The sequence below is a fragment of the Rattus norvegicus genome, chromosome 18 (assembly GCF_036323735.1).
Source record: "Rattus norvegicus strain BN/NHsdMcwi chromosome 18, GRCr8, whole genome shotgun sequence".
NCBI classification, from domain to species: Eukaryota; Metazoa; Chordata; class Mammalia; order Rodentia; family Muridae; genus Rattus; species Rattus norvegicus.
The window spans coordinates 27,628,903-27,634,902 of record NC_086036.1 but is presented as its reverse complement, the minus strand read 5'-3'; positions in this window follow the sequence as shown (position 1 = coordinate 27,634,902).

Genomic DNA, 6,000 nt, shown 5'->3' with positions numbered 1-6,000 from the left:
AAATAAATACAGCGTAATGGTTGGTCTAGTGAATGTACTCGGTTGGCAGAGCATTTCCTACCAGGCACGAAGCCCTGGCTACGAGCCGAAGCCCTACCTAAGAGAAAGATGGTATACATTTAAAATGGTATACATTTTTATTTCTGGTCCTTAGGGGGTGGAGGAAGGAGACTCAGAAGCCCCAGGTCATCCTAGGCTACACAGTAGGTTCGAAGCAATACCTCAGGTGTCTGGGGGGAGTGTTGCTAATGATGTAATAGGGAGTCAGTGTTAATCCTTATAAAGCTCCAGCAGTGCCTCCTTAGCATTCACTAGACATGATGTTGCTGTATCAGGAAGGTATGAACTGAAGCACAGTGGTACATGTATGGTACAATCCCAGTCCTCCATCGGCAGACGCAGGAATATCTATAGTTCAAGGCCAGCCCAGGCCGTCTCCAACCAAGACACCAAGAAAGGCAGGTGTGACACACACCTATAATCTTTGGCAGGATGCTAAAGCAAGAGGCTCTCAGTGTGTTATTGTGATGGGTAATCTTGGTTGTCAATTTGACTACATCTGGAATCGACTAAAAACCCAAGCAGCTGGGCATGCCTTTAAGGGATTTTCTTGATTGGGATCATTTGAAGTGGGAAGATTCACCCTAAACCCAGGCCACACTGACTGCCAGCAACCCACGTAAAGGTCAGGGCAGAAGGAAGCTTTGGCGTTTTGCCTGTTTGTCCTCATTCTCACTGGCCAGTTCATCTACCGTGCTATGGAGGCGTTGCTTTGCTGGTAATCAGAACATGCTTCTTCAGGATTCCAATGTAGATGGAAGCTCTCTAGGAATCCCCCAAGCTCCAGCAGCACACTGGGACTGCTGTGACATCCATTGTTGAGGACTGAACAACACCAGGGTCTTAGATTCTTGGCCTTGCTGTCCTGAGACAGCTATTGTTAGACTACCCAGACAGCATCCTGTAATCTGTGAAGACATTCTAATAAATCATAAAATATATGATCTCTATATGTATTTATATGTAAGTACATATCCCTATTAATTCTGTTGCATTAGAGAACCCTGACTGTTACACCTATGTGGTGAGACTCCCCATTGCCAGGGTTTTTAGAAGTCTGAGCCTGGACTCTGGATTTTCTAACATGCTAGACTCAGTGACTGTCCTCAACAGATCAAAACAGACAATAATGAACGGCAGAAAGAGATGTTTGTACCCAGGGTATCAGTTTTATTCAAGAAACTAATAAGAGGTCCAGTAACTCCCCCCCCCCCCAAGATCATCTTCAGAGTCTTTTTTTTTTTTTTTTTTTTTTTTTGGTTCTTTTTTTCGGAGCTGGGGACCGAACCCAGGGCCTTGTGCTTCCTAGGCAAGCGCTCTACCACTGAGCTAAATCCCCAACCCCGAGTCTTTTTTTAAAAGATTTATTCATGTATATGAGTACACTGTCACTGTTTTCAGACACACCAGAAGAGAGCATCAGATCTCATTACAGATGGTTGTGAGCCACCATGTGGTTGCTGGGATTTAAACTCGGGACCTCTGGAAGAGCAGCCGGTACTCTTAACCCCTGAGCCATCCCTCCAGCCCCATCTTCAGAGTCTTGACTTGAGGTTTAGGTTTAATCAGAAGGCAAGAGGTGTGCGTAATTCCTGGAGTAATTCCAATTGCCTAAAACACATTGTTTCTTTTATTTTATTTTTTGACAGGATCTCACTATATATCTCTGGCTAGCGTGGACATTTTAAGGCTGGCTTTAAGCACTCAGAGATCTGGCTGCCTCTGCCTCCCATGTGCTGGGATTAAAGGTGTTTTGCGGGGTTGGGGATTTGGCCAGTGGTAGAGCGCTTGCCTAGGAAGCGCAAGGTCCTGGGTTCGGTCACCAGCCCCAAGGGGGGGGAAAAAAAGGTGTTTTGCATTGTTTCAGTAGCCTGATATCCAGAGGGGGGAGTGCACACATCTCTTTGGACCATTTCATTCCTGTCAGGATGGCTATACCTGCTTTTCTTTTCGTTCTTTCATTTTTCTTTTTTAAAGGTGCCAGGTATTGGTAGTGGATGCAGAGGGGAAAGGAGGCCAGGTATAGTGCACACCTATAATCCTAACACACTGTGGAGGAGAAGGCAAGGAGACCAAGAGGGGAGGCAGAAATGCTTCAGTGGTTAAAAGCACTTGTTCCTGCAGAGGACCTAGATTCAAGTCCCAGCCCCCACACATCAGCTCACAACCACATGTAACTCCAGTTCCATACTCTTCTGACTTCCATGGGCAATAGGCATGCATGCGGTATGCAGATATACATGCAGGCAAAACACCATACACACACACACAAAAAAAAAAGATTTAAAGCAATATGTGTGTGTGCGTGTGTGCGCGCGCGCGTGTGTGTATATATGTGTGTGTGTATGTATATGTGTGTATGTATGTATGCATATATGTGTGTGCGTGTGTTCGTGTGTGTGTGTGTGTGTGTGTACTGGGAACTAAACTCAGGTGCTCTGACCCAGTGAGCCATCTCTCCAGCCCTAGTTGTTGTTATTTTACTTATCTCTAAAACACTGATAATGTCAGTATGTTCACAGGATTTCAAAGTTAAATAACAATTCTGGTCTGAAGAAAGAGTTAGTGCTGGTGCTCTGTAGATTCAAGATCAGCCTGGTCTGGGGCAGGCGTGGGTGTGCCCTGTCTGCAACACAAGAGAGGCTGAGGCAGAAGTTACCTCATGTTAGGAGCAAGCCTGGGCTACAGAATTCCTGGCAAGCCTGAGCCCATACCTTGTCTCTCAAACAAACTAGAGCCCAGAATGTTGTTCAGTTGGTACAATGCCTGCCTAGCATGCCCAAGGCCCTCAGTTCCATCCCCAACACCAAAAACTGGAGATACAGCAGGTACCTTACAGTGTCTTCCTTACACCAGGATCTGAGCTTGGTCCTCAGCTCAGAGAGAGTCTCAGTCAAGGGAGAGAAGATGATGGGAAGGAAAGATGTGGGATTGTAAAGTGGTGATCCCAAGCAATGTTTTGCCCACCAGGGAGCTCTTTAAGGCGAGGAACTGGGAAGCTGAGGTGATCTCCAGGTCCTCAGGGCCTCACCTCTCCTCTGGGTGGACAGTTCTCTTCTTCCTGTGAATGTTGCTGTGTTGGTGGGAGGACATCAGAAGTGGATGAATCTCATTCCATGCAGCAACAGTCTTCAGGATTCTTGTTGGAAACAGGCAATGCTCTGCCCTTTCTCTGGATCCTGGAAAGGGGTTGGAAGATGCCAGACACCAAGTGCTGAGTTTGTGTCTCATCGTATTAGTCGCTAATGACAAGTTGGTCATTACTTCTTGATGTTGTCCAAAGGGACAGGTTGAAGAAATGTATTTATTTTTTGACTTGGTTATTTTAAAACAGGGTCTTCTGTGGCTCAGGCTGACCTTGGATGCAGTATGTAGATGGTGACCTTGAACTCTTTTTTTGTTTCTTTCTTTTGAGACAAGGTTTTATGAAGGCCACGCTGGCCTCAAACTCTCTGTGCAGGAAGACCTTGAACTTCTGTTCCTCCTGCCTCTAACTCCCAAGCTCTGGGAAGACAGGCATGCACACCTCCCACCGTACCCAGTTTCTCATAGTGCTGGTCATTAAACCCAGGGCTGAGACATTTCTGAGCCCTGCCCACCCCCACTACATTATTGTGTTTGATGTCTGCGGCTTGTGTGTGCTGTACCTGTTGATACCAGAAGAGAAATTATCATCTCCTTCCTCCACCTTCACACCGGTCCCATGATTCGACGGAGGTCACCAGGCTAGTACAGCAAGTGTCCTTTCTGCTCAGCCATCTTGCCACTCTACCTCTGGCCTATTTTGATTTTTTAAGTTAAAATTTTAATATATTACATATGTCTTGCACGTGTCTTTCTAATTTAATTAATCAATCAATCAATTTTAATTAATTTTTTGGTTGTTGTTTCTTGAGACAGGCTCTCTCTACATAGCCCTGGCTGTCCAGGTACTCACTATGTAGACCAGGCTGACCTCGAACTCACAGAGATCCACCTGTTTCTGCCTCTCAAGTGCTAGTTTAAAAGCTTAAAGCACAACACCCAGTTAATTTTTTCAACCAGTTAATATTTTTAATTATATTTCATTTTATGTGTATGGATGTTTTGCCTGACTCTGTGTACCATGTGTGTGCCTAATGCCCAAGGAGGCCAGAAGAAGGTGTCTAATCCCCTGGAACTGGAGCTCCAGGTATTGTCAGTCACCATGTGGGTCCTGGGAATTGGCCTGAATCCTCTGGAAGAGCAGCCAGGATTTTTAACTGGGAAGCCATTTCTCCAGCCCTTATTTTACCTATGTATTTATTTTTATTCTTGAAACATCGTCTCACCCTGTAGCCCTGGCTGACCTGGAACTGACTATGAAGACTAGACTGGCCTTGAACTCAGAGCTGGAATTAAAAGTATATGCCACCATATCCAACTACTCTTCTTTTCTTTTTTAAGATTTACTTTGTTGTTTTTGCTTTTTTTTTTTTTTTTATTTTTCAAGACAGGGTTTCTTTGGGTAGTCCTGGCTGTCCTGGAACTTGCTCTGTAGACCATGCTGGCCTCGAACTCAAGATCTGACAGCCTCTGCCTCCCAAGTACTGGGAATAAAAGCATGTGCTACGGGGCTGGGGATTTGGCTCAGTGGTAGAGCGCTTACCTAGGAAGCGCAAGGCCCTGGGTTCGGTCCCCAGCTCCGAAAAAAAGAACCAAAAAAAAAAAAAAAAAAAAAAAAAAAAAAAAAAAAAGCATGTGCTACCATGTCTGACTTATTTTTATCTTTAATTATGTGCATGTGTGTGTGCTTGTGTATGGATATGTGTATGGGAGTGTAGGTGGCAGTGGAAGACAGAGAGGGAAGACTCCTTGGAGTTACAGTTAGTGTATGCTGCCCAGTGTGTGCTGGAACCTAACTTGGGTCCTCTGAAAGAGCGGTACTTATTCTTAACCACTGAATGAGTATACCAGCCACGCTTTCCTCCTGAAGAAGAGTGTGTGTGTGTGAGTGTTTATATATGATGTGTGTGTATGTGTGTGTACGTGTGATGTGTATGTGGTGTGTGTGTATGTGTGGTGTGTGTGTGTGTGTGTATGTGTGTGTACGTGTGATGTGTATGTGGTGTGTGTGTATGTGTGGTGTGTGTGTGTGGTGTGTGTGTATATGGGGTATATGTGTATGTGGGGGTGTATGTGTGGTGTGTGTGTGTGGTGTGTGTGTATGTGTGGTGTGTGTGTATATGGGGGTGTGTGTATGTAGGGTGTGTGTGTATGTGGGATGTGTGTGTATGTGAGGTGTGTGTGTGTGGTGTGTATGTGTGTGGTGTGGGGGGGATGTGTGTGTGTGTGTATGTGGGGTGTGTGTGTATGTGGGGTGTGTGTGTATGTGGGGTGTGTGTGTATGTAGGGTGTGTGTGTGTATGTGGGGTGTGTGTGTATGTGGGGTGTGTGTGTGTGCTAGAACCTAACTTGGGTCCTCTGAAAGAGCGGTACTTATTCTTAACCACTGAATGAGTATACCAGCCACGCTTTCCTCCTGAAGAAGAGTGTGTGTGTGTGAGTGTTTATATATGATGTGTGTGTATGTGTGTGTACGTGTGATGTGTATGTGGTGTGTGTGTATGTGTGGTGTGTGTGTGTGTGGTGTGTGTGTATATGGGGTATATGTGTATGTGGGGGTGTATGTGTGGTGTGTGTGTGTGGTGTGTGTGTATGTGGGGTGTGTGTGTATATGGGGGTGTGTGTGTATGTAGGGTGTGTGTGTATGTGGGATGTGTGTGTATGTGAGGTGTGTGTGTGGTGTGTATGTGTGTGGTGGTGGGGGATGTGTGTGTGTGTATGTGGGGTGTGTGTGTATGTGGGGTGTGTGTGTATGTGGGGTGTGTGTGTATGTGGGGTGTGTGTGTATGTGGGGTGTGTGTGTATGTAGGGTGTGTGTGTATGTGGGGTGTGTGTGTGTATGTGGGGTGTGTGTGT